Source organism: Myzus persicae, unplaced genomic scaffold, assembly GCF_001856785.1.
Source record: "Myzus persicae strain clone G006 unplaced genomic scaffold, MPER_G0061.0, whole genome shotgun sequence".
NCBI classification, from domain to species: Eukaryota; Metazoa; Arthropoda; class Insecta; order Hemiptera; family Aphididae; genus Myzus; species Myzus persicae.
The window spans coordinates 440,544-461,161 of NW_019101113.1; the positions used below are offsets into that span (position 1 = coordinate 440,544).

The 20,618-nt window shown below is 34.0% G+C and overlaps 1 long non-coding RNA gene across 1 annotated transcript; it reads left to right on the top strand.

The window, feature by feature from the left end:
• Positions 1-12,820: 12,820 nt before the first annotated feature.
• Positions 12,821-20,547, top strand: LOC111027760. The gene is made up of 2 exons (XR_002603844.1): positions 12,821-13,540; positions 20,489-20,547. It is a non-coding gene; the product is annotated as an uncharacterized LOC111027760 (long non-coding RNA).
• The last annotated feature ends 71 nt before the right edge of the window (positions 20,548-20,618 follow it).

Below are 20,618 nucleotides of genomic sequence, written 5' to 3' on the forward strand. Positions count from 1 at the left end.
CCGTCCTTTTCTCCGCCACCGCCTTGACGATCGGTCGTGTCCGTCGACTGCCTCTCGCGGCACCGCACCGGTACGCCGACACTGTATCACTCACACCGTTGTCTGTTTTGCTCGACGTCAGACCGGCGTCGCTGCTGCTGCGGACGGACCCATCACACAGGTGAGTCTAAAATTGTTTTTTTTTTTTTTTATGTTTTTTTCAAATTTATTTTTTCTTTTCATTCTTTGCGTGTACATTAATTTAACTCTAGTAGACTTAACAAATTTATTTAAAAAAAAAAATATGTCAATTTTTTATTATTCTTCACTTGCGCCGCCCGCGTTGTCGTCGTCCGCTGTAGGGCGTGTGTCGTGGCCGCCTCCGCCGTGTGTCGAATCATCATCACCACCACATGGTTTTCAATTTATTTATTTTTTTACGTTTTAAATTTTTTCCACTCGCGTTATCTACAATATTTTATTTTTATAATTTAATAACAATTATTTTTTCGGAATGTCAAACTCTTATTTTTTTTTCTTACCTCGCCTCCAACACGTGAAAAAATACCGCGTGTCGTCTTCGCCGGTCTACGTCTAATTTTAAAACTTGGCCGGGCATAAAGGGCGCGTAGGTTTATCCACAAACGTCGTGTATCCGGTCTATCATCGATTTTCGGTCTTTATTCTCTACAAATACTCCACGCCATGTATTTTCGGTATTTCTGTTTTGTTCCGGACAAATTTCGTCTACGGTCGTTCGCCACGTACACGTGGTATGTGAACCGTCTCGTCCACCCTACGGTCGTAACTCATACGCGATGTAACGGCAAGACAATATTTTTAAATAACAAAGTTATTCAAAAGAGTAGTTGCGATTTCGAAAATAATAACAATAAAAATCTCCTCACTCCGGGTGTCGCGCTCATCCTGAATGCGTGTTCAGTGTAACAAAAAAATTAAAAGACATAAAAACCCCCACAGATGGCGGTCGACGGGCCCGCCTGCTGCTCGCTCCGCATTCTTGACTCCACGCCGCCGGTGTAGTCTTCAGTGCACTTACAACTACCTGCTACCATAGTTCTCCGTCCACAGCGGCATCGACAACCACTTCATCATCATCTACGTTCATGGACACATTACAGCAATGACCACTAGCGAGGTATAGAGTTCCTACGTTCAAATTTTGAATGTTACTCGTAGGAACTTCATACCGTGCTCTTGGACTTGCGACAATCTACGGTGGATATTTTTGTGTCCCTCCTCGCGAGGTAGTTAATTTTTATTGTGTATTGTACTCTACCTATTGTTTTGTATTTTTTTTTTTTTATAAACCATATTATTCGTTACCGTGCGCCGGCTTACCAATAATTACTTGTACGTTTAATATATTAATCTCATGGTTATTATTATTATTATTATTGCTATTGCTACTACTTTAATATCATTGAACTACCTCCCGTGTCGTCGTAATTATTATTAGTTTTTAGTCCATAGTCATCCACACTACACGTCTTATGTTTTCCTCTAGATTGATCATTGATTATAGTCACACAATCGGCCACCCGCTTTTTGTCCTACTCTGACCTTGCTTGAGAACAACCCGCGTTTGTTATTAATTTTTTTTTCCTCCGTCTATTGTCTTTGGGGTGGAAACCGGTTTCGTCAGTCACGTATCCACGTGTGTGTGTGTGCCCCCTGGGCCCTCCGAGGGTTAGGTCGACGATAAAATAAAAAATCACGAGTGCCTCTTTGATTTGACCTCTCCGGCGGTTGTATTATTTTTTCCTTTTTCCCCCTCGCGTACCTATCTAATAAAATAAATCTTTTGGCGGTATTTTTGTAAGTGCCTCGTGCGTGCAGGTAATAATACGCTGGTTCTGATTGGGAAACCTGCGACGAGTGGATTTGTTATACTTGTAACAGTCACATTATTGTTATTATTATTGCCATCGTCGTTGCAGGCAGCTGAAATCGAGGCCGACGACGACGTCTCTCGGTCGGCCTTACACCCTATTTATGACATATGTAGTGTTTAATTTTGGGTTGTTACAGCATAGTCATAGTGTAATTGTCATTGGACCGTTCAATAAAAATAATAACGCCAAGGAAATTTCAATAAAAAAAAAATCATTGTGGTCCGTCGTCGACGTTTTATTTTTACCGTTTTACGTCCGGGTTGTTATTAATTCATAGTATATCGTATCCATGTGTATACGAATTACCTATGCGATGTAAAATACATTTTACGTTTGGTTTTCAATATCGTTGTAGTGTAAGTGACACTTGTCAAATACTCGGTAAAACTGTTTCGTGTTACACTTGTATACCCGAAAACAGGTGAATCCAAATCATACGTTTCGATAATCTTTATAAGTATATAATATTATGATACCCCATAGATTTTTTTCAATTGAAACTTGAGATTTATTTGAAAACGCGTTTGACTTAAGGTCTAATTGACAGTTTTGAATATTTGTTAATATGAAAACCTCTTGAATATTTTAATATTATGCTATTACTCGTTTTATTTTCATTTTTTTTTTTTTTTTTTTGGTTTATTAAAACATTTTACGAAATTTAATACAATTTTAACTAGTTGGATAAGTATGATAACCCAAGTATTTAATTTAATTGTTGGCGTGTTGTAAAACAGTCTGTGGTTTATACGTAATCAGTTAAACAACAATAACGTAATTTAAAAGTACTCTCGCGTAATTGAGGAACACATTTTCTGCAATGAATTGGAAATAATTATTGATTGTTATTTAAAACTTAAATTTAAAATCAATTCACTGTTCAGTTTTTATATTTGTAACGATTTTTTATTCATACATTTGAGTACCAGTATTATAAAAGTTTTGGAAAGTTACATTTATTGTTTTCACTTGGTTGTAAAATTAATAAGATTGTCAATTAAATAAACTATCTTACATATATTTCAAGGTGTGCACGGGTACAAACACATGACATAATATTCTATAATAATAAGTGTTTTTCAAAAGTATTCGGCTATTGCCAAATTGTGTGTGTGTGTGTCAGGTAACTGAACCAAAAATGGTGTTTTTCTCTATTTTTATTCTTAACCTCGTGTTTTGGCTAATAAGTCACACTGCTTCAACACTCTTATCGATTTGAAAATAGTTATTTTAAACCTGTTATGTTTTTCTGTATATTATTTTTTTTTAAATCTACTGTGATTATTATTCCATACAAACCAATTATATTACCTACGAACTAGTATAACTTACCTTACTAGCACTCTTAGACATCTGAAACGACATTAGTTGATAAAAAAATCGTAAATGTAATAACAACATTTTTTTACGGAATGGGTAAAATGTTTTTCTACTTGAATAATTATTTTTTTTAAATTTTACTTCAGCGCTTTTTTTAAATTTAAAAATGTACGAATACTTATAATGGAATCAATAATTTAACTCTTAAGATTATAATTCTCAATTTGTTTTAAAAACGAGAAAATTGGTGTTTTTATTTAGTTAATTTTATATACATTATACACCTTTATATAGAGTGGATATTGCGTTATTGGATGTACAGTAATTGAGTTACGAACAAAAATTTATTTCAGATGCAGACATAGTTGATATATTTGACGACTTAATCAAGTTATGTAATTACGGCGGTAGTTGTTAAAGAGGAAGTCCATTGTTTCGACGAAAAAAAGAGGTCCTGACATTTGACATTCGTTGTGTACAGATTAAACTCTTCATACCACTGCCTTACAAAATTGCGGCGATTATTGTTTTTTTTTTTTGCCATTTTTTACCCTCTTCAAAAACTGCTGACTCGAAATGGCCTTGAAGAAATTCCAAAATCGTATACGCGTGTTGGTTCAATTGCTCTCCGTTTAATATAATACCTACTTGCATTTCGAACCCCGTAGAGAGTATTTTTATTTTTGAAGTTATAAAGAGATTACTAACAGACAACTCCGAACATGCGTGTAAGTTACTTATTTTGTTTCAAAAGAACCTCTACTCGCCCTGCCACGTGTACTGTGTACGTATCCCACGCATGCATTCATACATAACAAATTGTTGATTCTATTGAAAATTGTTTTATCTGATTACCTACCTACGATGTCGTTCGAAATTCGGTTTGAAAATCAACTAGACCAAGTGCTTTTGCTGGTAATTGTGTTTCCCTTAGTCGGTGCAATCATGTATGTGCAACGGATATGCGTGATACGATAATAAATTATGAATGAAGCTTGTGAAAATTGGCATAATAAGTGTGTTTTAGTGGTCTCATATACATTTTAATGTATACGAAATGGATTGAGTAACATTAGACAATTTGAAGTATTGGATGGGCTAATATTTCACCATAGGAGAGACGAAATTTTTCCGTTAATAAAAATAAAATACAATATTTTTAAGAAATTTAAATTTGAAGCGGGTTTCCACTATACACGTTCGCGTGTACGCACACATTATTTGTGTTCACTACGATCGGCCCTCCAAACGTTTCACATTGGTTTTACTAGAAAACTGGTTAAATCATGTGATATGGTTCTTGATAATTGTTTATAATAAATGTTAACCTAACTTATCATCTTTTAGTCAGTATTGCGATGGTGTGCTGCGTACACGAATTTGTGTACGAATTTTCAAACATTTTGAGCTAGATCCAACACGTACGACGTACGGTAACTTGGTTAATTGTATGGTAAGAAATAAGAATGTATAAACACTGGTAAACCAAATGCTTAACATGGATACCAACCAATCACAGCAAATAATTTTTGTGCACGTACTCGTGAACATATATATTGTGAAAACGTGCCTTTATACAGAGGTTAGGTTAGATAAAATACATTTTACTATGTATTGACACATCAATATTATTTAGTAAACAAATATTTGCCCATACATTTATACAATTAAGAGTAAAATAAATATACCTACTAACATTAAACTTCTCTGTATACTTCATAATGAATAGGTATGTATATTATATATTTATAAAAACCAAACTGATTACTTCTTTACTAAAATATTCACTGCTAAGTACCTTCTAGGTTCTTAACTTTTTGTGATTAATTATTTAATGATTTTAAATCTATTATAATTATAATCAAATGTACATTAGTTAAGAGTAGTATGTGTGGTGTGTACCTACTATTTTTAATATTTGTACTGTACGATTTTTAAAAAGTAAAATAAATACCAACAAACTTGATAAAAGATTTTAAATGTAATTCAAGTTTTAAGTTTATAATATGGCGTCTTATGAATGCGTGTTTCCGACGTTTAATTGGGAATTAAGTTTGAAATTTGTCTATTGTATTTTATTTTAATGTTGAAATGTTCAATCTGTTGTTGAAAACTTGTTTTTCTTATCGTATAAAAAACTAAAAATACATTTTTCCGATTACTTAAAAAATAATATCACCTTATACGCATTATTTCCATCGGATTAGAATGTATTTTGTTATTGTGTATTTCTATGTGTTCCTCGCCACAATTTATTAACTTTTTTAATAACTTAACGTCTATGGAATGTCGATTTCGTTAAATGGATATTATTATCTCAGCAGTAGTAAAAGTAAATTAAAATAACCAGAATCAGAACGATGGTTGTTGCAAAGGTTTGGACGATAATATGTCACGTATATAAATATTTTATCAATTAAAAGTCTCACAGTGAATCGAACTAGAATATTTTAAATGAGTTAAGAGGATATAGAAACCAGTTTAGATATTTTATGCCATGAAAGTCTATAACGACAGGAAATTTTGTTCTGATCAAAGGAGCTAGTTTATATTATTATTGTAGTGAACAGCGAAGAATCAAACCGGCTGCGGCATACGATTTTTATTGATACAGAGAGAAATACCGAGAAGCTGAACGGTGGGAATTAGAGATGGTGCGTATATGTTCCTTAGACTACGTGTGCGTATGTAGATAACTGAGAAATTGTTCGCCTATCTACGACGACTTCGATGGGCATCAACAAGTGTGAGAATATATGTGTAAAAAAGAGAATAGATATCCATCTTACGCAAATTAACCGAAAATCGAACACGAGCGTGTACTGCTCTGCAGTACACCGTAGTAATAGCTGTTGGATGTCATTTATTAGAAAATCGTAAAAAAAATACTCGTGTAGCTGACGAGGAGGGAAACCTTTTGATGACTTTTAAATGAGAATTAATGTCATCGTATATACGACACACAAGTTCGTTACGCTGGTAAAAATACGTCGTAAATATAGATGTTTCTGGCTTGGTCGAAATTCCATTAAAGTTAAAAGGAAAAAAAACAATTTTCGTCGTGACCAAGAAAAAGCCAAACATGTCCTATTTTCGAATGGCCTTAAAAATGTCCGATTTATAAACCGAGAGGGCAGCAGCAGCAGGTGTACACGTGTCATCGTCGAAGCCAATGTTTTTTTTTCTCGGTATACGACACTGCCGCGTACAATATAAAAACGAACAAACGTATTTGTGTACGAGTTTATAATAATGATAATGATATATTCCTATATTATAATGCCTACTTTACTAGCTCTGCTAATAATAATAATTATTGTCGTGTCCGAAACAAAAAATCCAAACCGACCTTTCGTCAGGTAAAAACGAGATATTTCCTCAAAAAAAAAAAAAACTAAAAAATAAAATGAAGTGGTTCATAAAAAACGGTTGGGTCTTATTGTCGAATATCTCGATTGTTTCGAAGACCGCCGCCGCCGCGTCGTTTGTGTGAACGTCGCCACGGCTGCGTCCCGCGCTTTTACTCTTGTGCCGCCGCCGCCGCCGGCCCACCGTTGCCGCGTTTGTCGTCGTCGTCGTTATAATGCCCGTTTGTATAATATTATTATTATTATTATTATTATTATTATTATAGTAGGTAGTCGTCGTACACGCATATAGCCGGTTCCATCGTATTATATAGGCATGCGGGTCCCGTCGCCGCCAGTCGCCACTGCCAGTGGCGTCCACGCCGTGTGTGCGTGTGTGTGTTCACTAGCACACACAAGTATTTTGTCAGCGTCCCAACGCCGCCGCCGAACCACCGCACCGCCTCTCCGTTCCTCTTCCTGCCACGGCCTATTCCGTGTGTGTGTGTGTGTGTGTGTGTGTGTGTGGGAACGAGAGAGGAGAAAAGGGTTAGGAACGCTGCATGTGTAATTTGTGTGTATGTGTGCGTGCGTGCGTGTGTGTGCGTGTGTCGACGTAGACAAGGCCATGGTTCCACGTGTCCGCGGGAAAACAGGAGAGACTTCGCAGTGTGTGTCTTTGCGCAGGAGAGAATTCGAAAAACGTGCACCTACACAACATAATAATAATGTTTTGGCCTCCGGGGTCTGGATCGTCCCGAGTCCATTTTTTTTCGATTTTTATACCGTTTCCAAAACGCAGCCCTCCGCCCGAGACGCGTCCTAACCACATGTATCCATCGCATAATAGAATATGTACAACGAGGCGTGCGTATGCGACCGTACCCCACCCCCAACCGCGCTTATAGAAATCGCATCGTTATTATTATTATTTTTTTTTTTTTCAATAAATCTACAGATGTTTGCGTGTGGGTGGAAGTCGGGTACAATAATTGTCAAGGGGAGGGTGAATGCTCTGCGAACGTTTTAAATCGCCTTAATGATGTAACATAGGATATGAAAAAATTAGCGCCGCCAATAGTGTAATGATAAATCGAATTAACATCTTTTACCCATATTATAATATTGGTTTTGAATATTATTTTCCAAACAGCACCACTAAGCCGAACTATTTTTAATGGCTGTGCCCCGTTAAAACAGTGTCAATAAAAAACAACGACGTTGCCCTGTACACATTGTTGAAAAACGTCAACATACACAGTCGACTAGTATAGTTTATTTTTCGATTAAAAAACAAACAATACATTTTAGCGGTTAAAATTTAATTAGTATAGGATAGGGGGAGGATTGGAGAGGACTTCGGGATCACACTAATTTATTACTGTTTTAAATCTGAAGGTTTGTATTTTATGCGCCCTACACAAACAAACCACCCCCCTATTTGATATGAAGTACACAATTTGTATTAATCGATTTTTAAATGAATATAGAGGGGCCGCCAATGTATTTGCAATGCATTAAATCTTAATAACGCAATTTCTAATTTAAACAATCACTAGTATTATATATGCTATACAAATACACACTAAGATAGGTACAGTCGTGCTGATTACAATGATCATGGTTTGAAAATACGTAAACTTAATGAAAATAATAATTTATCTCATATGATCTTATTTGAAAAAATAAAATGTCCGTATTATATTGTATTGCACTGAGTACTCTTGTTATTTTACAAAACAAAAATAAAATGTCTCTTCTTTATGTAATTTATTAATTTAACGCTATAAAACGAAGAAATAATAATCCTATTTGTTCATTAATTTACGTAAACGAACCTTAATTTATTAAGAATTATGAATGTTTAAACATGTTTCATTATTGTTGTGTTCTGCACTTTTGAGCACTTACAATTATTATTCTACAGATATTTTAAAAAGTAAATTTGTCGATCCTAACAATATTTCGGTATCACTTGACAGTTAATGACGGTCCATTAATATGATGGTGTATAAGAAGAATATGAACAGAAAAATCGGATCGTAACAAACGAATATTTTGAGATGATACATTTTATAATCCTCCGAGGAATGCAATCCTTGCCGTAAGCTCGTTTATACATTACTATACATTATACCCGCGTAGGCAAGTATGGCGAGAGTTGACCGATAAAATCTTACGGTATTGTATAGGTACATTCATTTGCATCTGGATTCTGTAACTAATGGGATGGATATTAATATATTCAACTACAAAATATTATTCCAAAGTATAACCTTTGTCGTGTGTTTTGAGTGCTTACGAATTATATTTTAAAATATCTATTGTGCGCGTGTGCTGTATTATACGAACCTATACTTCGAAATCATTTGAAACTTTTTTTGGTAAAATCAACAATTAATATTATTGTTTTATATTAAGAGTATGATATTATTATAATAAATTGTTAATTGTTGTACTAATACAAAACTAAGCTATTATTTCGTTTCACTTGAGTTTTTTAGGTTATAATTTTTCGTTTTTTGGCTCAAAACCGATAATTTTTTGATTTTCTGTTAAATTTTATCACGCTCAGAAATACTACCCCAAGATAAGTCATAAATATTGATATAATTTCATTTTTCAGTTTTATAGTTATAAATTATGTAATATATATATTGCCCAATTTAAGATTTTTCCTAAAGACCTACAAACTTCATGTACAAGGTCAGCGACTACTGATTATAGTGACATGGTATATTAGCTAGAATAATTCAAAAATCTCAAAAATCGTTTGTCACATCTGGTTAATATTTTACATGATATAATTTGTAGTTTTGTATATTATTATATTAATAGGCACAGGGTTACACTCCATTTACTCATTGCCTAATACCTAAATATTTATTGGACGTCTAAAATAACATTAAATTATTAATTACCTGAAGAACTTTAGATCTTTAACAACATTTTCAAATTAACGTAATCAAAACACTACTAAATCGAGCTTCGCTTGCAGCCATTTTAGGCGTGCAATGATTTATTATTGCATTCAAATGTATAGTTATAATTACACAACTACTCTATCTTTCTTTCACGGAGGTGAGAGAAGCGAAACGAGTGTTCTACATCCGGTTTCTGCAGTCGTATCTTGTCGGTGTTTTTCCTATTGCTAGACACGCTTATCAAATGATAATTATCCTGTTTTTAGATACCCTGCAGGATAAAACATTATTACGAGACAATAATGCTTTTAACCGACGTACGTGAATTATACCTCCGATACAGTCCTATACCGCTGGTGAAAACCATGTAATAGTCTTAATCACCTCGATTGCGATTTTTTTTTTACGTGACCCAAGACGGGTGTGTATGTAGGTACGCTTCGAATCCCTTAACGTCAGTTGCGATTTGTGTGCGTTTTATTCACCTCTTTCTTTTTATGTATATCTATCTCTTCCGAGAGAATACGCAATGCCGCGTGCGATGGAATGTTGGTAGGTAAAAGCAAGTGTATAACGCGTTTGAAATGTGAGAATGTCAAGGTGGATTTGTGTGGTAACTAGTGATGTTGCCCCGCATTAAAAAAAAAAAAAACAACAAGGAATTCTATTGGGGGGCCCAAGTCGTTGATATCGATATGACTTAGAGTGTGTGTGTGTGACTCCACCTTTATATTTTTTGATGTCTTATGTGCCGGAGTTTTGGATAATATCTAAATACCTATCGCCGGCGACGCGGGTGACTGGTATTTGCAAACAGAACCGAACCCCAACGGGATTTCATACGATATTATAAAATATTATACTCAGTTTAATGTCGTTTGTGTACTGCGTTTATTATTGCCTTACATTTTCGGTTCGGTCTGCACACAACACTAATATTGTATAATACGCTGAGGAGACTATTCCAGAATGTCGACTGCGTTGTATAGATTCTCACCGTTTCACAACCAAACTTCCTCGGTTTCCCTAACATTTAGCCAAAACTTTATCCGAGTACAGACCAACAGTGTCAATTATTCTTCGCGCGAAAGAAACTATAAATATATCAATTTACGTTTCTACTTTACTCTCCAGTATCTATATTGCAGTCTTACGATTTGACCAGTCAGTTTGAAAATAATTATTTCACAATAAATTTCACTATTAGGTTGTAATAGTTTGGACACGTTTGACAACATCGTAGTCGCAGTCGTTTTCATTACGATGTTATTTCAACGTTTGGAAACTATTATGCGTTCCGTCCTCTAAACCTTTAAATAACTAATGAGAATATATTACACACATATGTTAGGGCATTTCAATTTTTAGGCACCTAAATTGTATATCCACTTAAATAACTTGATACTCGTTTATGAAATATATTTAATACCTATTTAATAGTAATTATTTATTGTATTAGGTGATTCAAAAAAGTCATACAAATTTTACAACTATTTATTTTATTTGAAAAAAAATCATGACATTATTTAGTATACAACAATATTGGGTGTTTCATTAAACTAATATTTTTTTATATAATAGTACAATTATAATGGCCGAGATATGTACAAAAGAGACTGTTGTGTGAGTGTGTTAAAATATTGTTCGAATACGTGAACGGCATCTTTGATAGCTGGATCGTCCTACATAAATATCCAGAGGTTTCCTATTTTACTATTCTGTATGATTAATAATAGATGTTGAGCTTGAATTATGTAAAATTAACGTAAATCGAGTTGTAGAACCAATGAACACATGAACTAAATATTTTTATCCTAATACTCGTTATGTAATATAGCAAAGATTATTATTTTAACAAGCTGTATAACTTGTGCTATTATTCAGACAGTAGTTGTATTATATACGTATTGTGATAATAATATAATATTAATTATATTATACCTACCTATCACATATTTTAAAAACTTTAACGGAAACAAAATTAAGTTTTCGATATTAAAAAAAAAAAAAAACAGGCTGAAAATATTTCGTTCCCTCTTTGGCGGTGGTCGTAAACTTTCACATTTGCTCAACGTTATTCCTATAGCCAAAGGAAATGTGTGTACATGTTTTATACCAATCCGGTCTAATGTCGATGACCCGGCGTTTTTTATTTCAACGAGCGATTCAAAAACACCTGTTGTGTTGTGATGTGCTAATGAAATTAGTGTTTCGGACATTCAAAATGTTATTTAGTATTAATGGAATTTAAATTGCCGTGACGTACTGACGTTAGTATGATTATTTTGAGCAAAAATAATAGAAAATCGAAATTATTATATCTTGCTCCATAAGTCTATATTAATTGTAAATCGTATGACCCTTTAATAAATAATTGTTTATTCTAAAATTGTAAAAAGTACTTAGTCAATATTTAATTTGATGTTTTGCTAAACGGTACGTCATATATTGATATATATATGTATTATATTATATACTCGTGATCTAGGGACATCAAAGTTTTCAAACACGAATATCATCAATTTTACAATGTGTGGTCGAAAGAGTGGAATTTATAAGCATGAAGTCTGACCGCCACCAAGTACTTGAAAGGTCTCTAAAAATAAAAATTACAATATATTATATTACTTAAAAAAAATGTATTACTAATTATAGGATAAAAGGGTGGCGAGAGCATGCTTGGCGAATCATTCTGTAGGTACTTACTTTTTTATCCCCCCGCCCTTCCCGTTATGTAGCTTGTTGTGTGTAATCACTAATCACTATGCTTAATAATTTCTATTTATGCGTTTTTCAAACCATCTTAACAATTTTAACTTATTATTATTATTAACTCGTACGGATAATTAAATGATAAATTAAAAATCAATGTTTCTGATGATGACACAAATTCGAATTGAATATAATAAGGACATTTTAATGAGACACGATCGACAACGTCGATTTCTTCACATACATTTTATAGACCGACAATAGATTAAAATAAAAAAAACATGAGTAGACAACGTTACACATGAATAATAATATGAATCAATCAATTGGATGCCCATAAATAGTATTATCGATATTATCGTTTTAGAATAATATTCGTGTGACGGTAAAGCCAAGTTATAATGATTAGAGCAAAAATGTGAAATGGGCACCATTGATATTTTGTTCTAATTCATAGCCTTCATAGTCAATGCAATAATAGTGTGTACTCGTTGTGTACTTACTACTTATAATAAGGACATATAATACAAGTGCAGTATTGGGCAGTATTTTTAAAATACTTTACTCAAAAGTAACTCAGAATAACTATTTAGAATATTTACTCAAAGGTATTTTATTCCTATAAAAAATACTTTTTATCTATACAGAAACAAAAATGTTTACAATGTTAATATACACATTTTGAATCAAGTACCGACCACTTAAATTACGAATTGTAAAAATTATGTATGTTATTGGGTCCAATTCCAAATTGTCCCGAAGGAAAATACCATTATTGATTGAATATGTTTTAAAACAAAAACTAAAAACTAATATCGTAATACTTTTGAAGTATTTTAATTACTCGATACGAATACAAATTATTCCGAATGCTGTTTCTCACATGTGTTCGAGTACTTTTGAAAAGTATTCCACCCAAGTCTGCACAACAATATTATAGTGGGTTCCAAGCGACGAGTTTCGTGTGCTCGTACACGTTCGTGCGGTTGGCAAATAGCAATAATATGATATTATTATGTTTGAGACGTGGAGTGTGTGTACTTGTTGGGTGCAGCGTGTACGAAAATAAGTCATATTATTATGATGGTGTACAAGGCACAAAGGTACTTATATAATATTATTTACTCGGTGTATGACGCGTACGCAAACATCGCGGGTTCTTATCTAAATCGGCGTGCGTCGTGCGGCGCGACGTTTCGGACGGGGAAAAAAAAAATTGTCATTCGATTGCCTATTATGTCGTACGCATTGTTGTTGTATGAATTTTTTTTTCTTCCGCCACGGTAGTATTCTTCGGCCAAATACGTATAGGCATAGAATTTTTTCGACGACACGGTACCCGGTAAGCATATTATAACAATAATAATTGTATATTATATTATTCTACTCGGCGGCGGCTCGCCGGCAGCGTGTGTGGAAAGAACGAAACGACAGAGACACAAACAGTCGAACGGACCGAGAGAGAGAGAGAGATTGAGTGAGAGAGAGTGAGATAGCGGGCAAGAGAGCGATGAAAAAACTCGTACGGACATACCAGCGAACGGGCCGACGTCGTCGTAGCGGTGCGGTAACCGGTCATCACCGGCGGACGCTCGCGCACGCGCACGAACCGTCCGCAACCGCATTATTCGAGTGCGAGTGTGTTGCGATCGTGCGCGTGCGCGCGCTCGCCCGTGTGTGTGTGCTACATGCACGTTACGGGCCGACGGCCATGTTTGGCGTATACCGCGGTTCAGGCGGCGTTACCACCGGCGGCACAGACGCACGACTCGCTGTTGTTCCATTATACGAGTTACGACCGTATGTACCGTCCACACACGTCGTGACCACGTCTTTCACGGGGTAGGGGGGCAGGGTGTTCGTCACGGGGGTGGCCAAATGTGCGTAAGTGCTCCACCGTAAATCCTGATAATTCTATTTGTGTACCGATTTAAAGCAAAACACAATTTGTCAGACTTTTTGCGCTCGATCGGCTGGTTATGACGACGACCGTATATTGAGTGGAAATAGAATGGTCCTAATAATTCTAAATACCGATCTATAACATCATTTTTACATCGTGATCGATCGATCTACGATACATAATATCTGGTATATTAGGTATTTGGGTGTAATAGTAATATGGTCGGCAGAGAAAAACAATTACTTGAAAACTACCAGTTCGTGTTGTCATAAATGGTATTATAATGCCATTGTCAGAATGAGACAAATATATTATAATGACCTATACGACTCGAAGAAACGTTTAGTCGTTTTTGAAGAATATTTTCACACAATATTATGTAATAAGTACACATCGAGGAGAGCAATGTTTAGAAATGTTTAATGGATACTGAATTATGAAGCTCACAACAAAATCAACAACAACCTGTAAGATAATAATCTAAAACAGAATAAATCGCAGTTTAATATTTATCGTCGAGTAATAACTACAGCCACGGTAATATCAATAAACTTTAGTAGTGACATACATTTGTAAGAGCTGGACAAGGGTAGATTTTTCTTCGCAATTGGGCGAGGCCGACGGAAAAGTTTTTTTTTCGAAAATCCCAAAATAGTATTCGCGATGACGATGCTGGCGAATATCGGTGGCTCGGCCCGGGACGAGGCACGTTTTGCTGCGATGGCCCGTGACGTAGGAAAATCGACGAATATGAGTTAAACGTTTACCGGTTGTGGTTTAAAAAAATATATTTTGAATTTACCGCGACGGAGTTTTTGGACGTACGCACTGTCGGTGTTTCAAGTATCCAAGTACCGAAGTACCTGTATCATATATTATTATCATATTACATTAGGTTATACGGTGTCGATAATTGAAAAATAATAGAATAACCTCGCCCTCCCGACGGTCATCGCTCGTACACCTTTTTAATATTATAATAATATAAGCAACCAGCACCGTATAGAAGCGGATTGTGATATTTTTTGTATGGGCAATAGGTATAACGTAAAGTGTGTAGCTAGTATACGTTGGGAAAAATGCGTTTAATTTATTTTATAATGCGTTTTGGCTCATACCTTTTTTTTTTTTATATACAATATGTTAAATCAAACCGATTTTTTAATTATAAAACCTGTTTTTGTGTACGCTGCTGTGTAATGCGCTACGGGAAACGGGTTGGTATATATTGTATTATATATATGTATATACCGACTATAAACACAAATTTCGTGAACGTATATACGTATATACCTGCATTATTAACTGAGATAAAATTAGACATCGTAGAAAACGTTAAAAAATGCAAAACTGGTGTTGCGGCCATTAGAGATCTACAAGACGAGTTCTAATGCCAAAAGTCCACTCGCGCGCACACACACTCACACACACGCACGCAGACACCACAAACACTACGTCCGCGCTTTTATACATTAATAGTAATTTTAATAATAATATTTAAAATAAATGCATATTACTCGGTGAAATGGAATTAATTTAAAAAAAAATATTTGAACCTAGAGCCATCAATGATAATAATATGTAAATGTTATAATATCATACTTTTGTTCATTTTGTTTAGCATATGTTGAACGAAAACCAAGCTTATTACAGTTGAGTTTTTTTGTATTACTTAACTAGTGTCCTGTGGCAATACAAACTTTTTTAAAGGAAACCCCTATTTTCTACTGCTTATTATTTAATCGATATTAAATTTTTATCCACCTAATTGGAAATTCAAAGGAATGGTTTCTTGGTTATTAATACTAAGGAGTTAGGGTAATAGTCCTTTGTAATGGTTTTACAAAAATATAAAATAGTTGTGACGTTGGGTAGATCTATTGATAGATTAATATATTATATTACTTAACTAATATTTTCAACTGTCCTAGATTTTCCAAATCCATTATAGCGGATCTTTATTCTATTATTTTACTTAGACCTTAGACCATAGTGCACAAAGTTAAATAGTTCGAAAACTACTCGTTCTAAATTTGATACGTACCCACAATTTTCACAAAAATCATCCAGTAAAAAAGGTGGGTTGTCAGTTGAAAAACAGAAATGTGGACCTTCACGGAAGTTACAGGATACTTCTATAGATATAGTGCAAAAAGTCTCAGTAATTTTTAAATATTGTGTGTAAGTAAGTATATTTAAAAATTCCAAAAATCAGATTTTAAATGACTGTTGACTACATTATTGAAGAATACAAATATTCTTTTTTAGCGAATCACCCTGTATAAAAACAATTTGTTTACCGGCGAAATGGGTTTATTTGCGGTCTCCGACCCCACACAAAAATGTCGAAAATATGGTTCGTTTGATTTACATCCGATCACGCGACGCAAATACTGCATGAGCCATGCGGTATGCGGATATCATTATACTTGTATTACACGAATTATAATAATATTATATATTATTATTTCGGAAAACGGTCGATGTTGCAACTTGCAGCAGCATCCGGTATTGTGTGTCATACGATCGACTGCACGGGAAAACCCTGTACAAATGTGCCTGTATACGAACTGCAAATGTATGTATACACGAAAACGAAGCCGCGACAACACAATGTATAAAATATATTTTTCGTCCCGGAGTAGTACAATATTAAATGGTATACTATTAATAATAATAATAATAATTATAATAATAATAATAGCAACAACACAGTAACATTAAACCAACGCGTGTCACGAAAAGGGGGCTTTGCAGCCTATTGCCGCTGTGCAACGCTGCAACGGAAATATTTACGAATGGCACCCACGATTTCACACTGTGAATTTAGTGCATCGCATAATGTATATGACACCTGTTATGTATTCAGCAGGTGGTGAGTAAATAATATTCGTATTCCGTTCGACTCCCGGGATAACGTTAAGCCCCGCGGAAAATCGCTGCGAGAAGAGAGACAGAGACAGAGAAAATTCATTGTCGGCAGTCAGTGCCGTGCGACGCGGATGACAAAATAAATACGAAATCGGACGACTTTTTAGGCGCAAAAGAAGCGCACGTGTCGTGTTGTGTGCATAATAATATTAATAGTAACGATGTGTTTTCATACGACACCTCTGTCTTTCGGAAAAACGTACCGTGTTGGTCTTTCTGTCTCATTAGCGGCGTCGTCACTTATGAGTTTATGACATTATTATTAGTTATTACCAATATTATATAATATTATTAAATAGGAAGTGCTCGTTATTATCTAATCTGAGCACCGAGTATATAGGGTACCTACGCGGGGACGTCGTTTGTTTGCGAGCGACGACGACGACAAATATTGTCATTATATACCGAACGTTTATTATATTATTATTATTATTGTTTATAGACGCATTATATGTTCGTGCATTGTATGGTGTTTGATTAGTGGTGGGTCGTATGTGTAAATAGGCGTATAGTTGCTGGAGACCGAACGAACTTTTTAAACAACAAATCTCATCTCGTTGGAATAATTTGCTTCTGCAACAAAATAATAATTTTTAAAAAGGCGTTTTGAATGTTAACTGTTCCTGATAACTCGCGGAAAGCGTATACATACCATGATTGCGTTAGTCTTTTTAGTTATTATTTATTACTATTATTAGCGACAACGAGTACGTTCGGTTTTCCAGTGCTCAGTAATATGTACAATATTATAGTATAATTATTATGCGCAAGTTGATATTGCATTGTATGGTTACGAATTTATTTCAAGAATTTCTAGTAAATTCAGTGGCGTGGCCAGGAGGCAGATGGTGCCGTATTTTTTTTTTTTTTTTTATTGATTTCATGTCAGTGGACCTGTGTCCATAGACGAGTATTTAGTATATAAAATTATATGTGTACCTACTACAGTATGATATATTATGTAATTAATATAATATAGCTATAGAAATCTGAAATTGTATTCATTACGTTGATTAATATTTTTTATTGCCCCCCCCCCCCCTCTTTTAGAAATCCTGGCCACGCCACCAATAGTAATATATAGCATACATTGTTGAATACTGCGAGTATTTTTTTCCTATTCATTGTTTTAAAGTTTTTATTTAACGAGATCGTGATCGAATAAAAAAATAATCCCAAACATAATATTACATTCTAAGTACAGTAGAGTCGGCCGTGATGTGCATACGTCGATAGTATTATGCGTTTTATATTTTGAAGTGTGTTAACTAATGTGGGACTCATCTCACATTTTTTTTTCTGTTGTTTTAAGGAAATCCGCGCACAGAAGCCATCATAATATTACTATTATTACTGTGGCAAACACCACAGACACTTGTGTAGTATATATAGTTGGGTGCGCGAAAGCGTATATGGCCTTTTTTAAACGACCCTGTCCGTTATTTTATGTGTACTTCTTGAGGTCCGTAAAGACGATTATGGTTTTCAATAGTTTTCTCGTGGTAATTTATAGCGAAGGCTACTGTGGCACTTAATTTAATGATCGGTCTGAAAATAATTGTTTTTAATAGATCTTTTAAAAGCTATACTATAATGCTTCCAATAATGGTTGTACTCAGGTATATAATATTATAATGATATTCAGTTTTTTTTCTGTGCACAGTTATGAATATTCTATGATCAATCTTTCGCGTTCAGTAAAACCACTCCCTCCAAACAAACAATAGGCACTATAGATCTTCCTGTATACTAAGAATGAATAAAAAATCCATTTAGTTGCCAGTTATTAGTTTCTGTGCGAAATATTCATGTTTTTTTTTTCCTAACGCAGAATAACTCGATGTACTTTCATAATATTATTACGAGTTATGTACAATATTACCTACAATTTATTACCTGTACACAGTGAATACTGAATTGAGTACACCTAAATCGCTATCCGTTAGACAATGTTCTACAAATGTTTTTAAATTCGATTAAAATACAATTATGATCTAAAGGACACCTTGAGTATATTTTATGTGATATATTGTTTTCGTTTTGTCATGACATTGACTTTCTAACTTATTACAACTCATGACATAATAATAATATACTATTACTGTGCTGCTGTGTTGCACACGTACCTAATATAAAATAACAAATTTATTATTTTTAATATTCTATAGATAGCGTGCATACATTACGTACTTGGAGAAATATTTTTCATGATTACTATTGGAACCGAGAAAATTATAAAATAATTAAACATAAGAGTTTTAATAATTGATCGTAATTTACGAACAATTTATAAGTACCTATATGGTATAGTTTTCATTAACACGCACACACGTCTTATAACTTTCTATAATCACTTTTTACTGCCAGGTTATAATTGAATAGCAATGGCAATATATTATGTACAAATTAAACGTAAATCAATACAAGCGTGAATGCGTGATTAATAAATTAAACCTCGCTTGAAATTATCCATAATTATAATTATTTTAATGAATTATCAATAAATTAATATTGTGTAAAATATAATAATAAATACAATCTATAATATGATTATATTGTTCCTTCCCAAATATAATTTTCAAATTATTTCGTTTAAGTACAAGTTTTTTTTAATTTTAGATTGGTGAAAAGTTCATATTATTTTAAAAGTTATAAAACGTTTTACGCGTGGATTTCATTGAATATTCTGCTGATTATACAGACTGAAAAATACTCTGTTTTTGAACTCTCGTCCCTCGCGACGAATTGAAATAAAATATGATTTTCTAAAATCAAAAACTTTTCATACTTTGGAAAGTTTTCGTAGTCTTAGCGTTCACAAATGGAGCAATATATTCGTCTCGTCATTATAGCAGTGATAATAATAATAGTAATAATAATAAAATATATATAAAAATAACTCGCTTATTCTGAATGTTACATAATATTATTTTATATCTATTTAAAGAATTTGTACTCTATATTATAAAAAGTGGTCTGAAATGAATGGATTGTCGTAAACACGATCGTCGACAATGTATGGTTTAAAATTAAAACATTTAAACTACATTTGTATCAGTTGAATTATAATTATATTCAAAAGATTATTTCTACTCGATTGGTTGTCTTCGGTCAATGATGATGGCCTTTTAAACACGGTTGCTACATGTTATCTCGTGTGGCTGAAGTATTCATAATAGTTGTGTGCACAACACATTAGTATTCTAATATAGTTGTTATATATACGTGTGCTTGTGTACGTTATCAATATACATAATATATTTGTGTGTATAGGCTTTAGGTTGGGTACAAGACGTTGACGAAACTCGCGCAATTGTTTTCAATCAATTAGGTATTTTGAAAATATTTCGAAAAAGGACCTCATACTTATTGTGTTATTTTTATAAGCGAATTTATTTTTCAACTTATGTTTGATACAATAATTATATTGATTCGTATTATGACGTTTTCTTACAGATGTACGGCCACTCGTGTTTGGGGCCATATTTCGATGTTGTGCGTAAAAAAAAAAAAAACCATCGCAGAAGTCCATTAATAACCGCCGCAAGATTAAGCCATTCAGTGGATTTGGTTTTTCCACTATAGT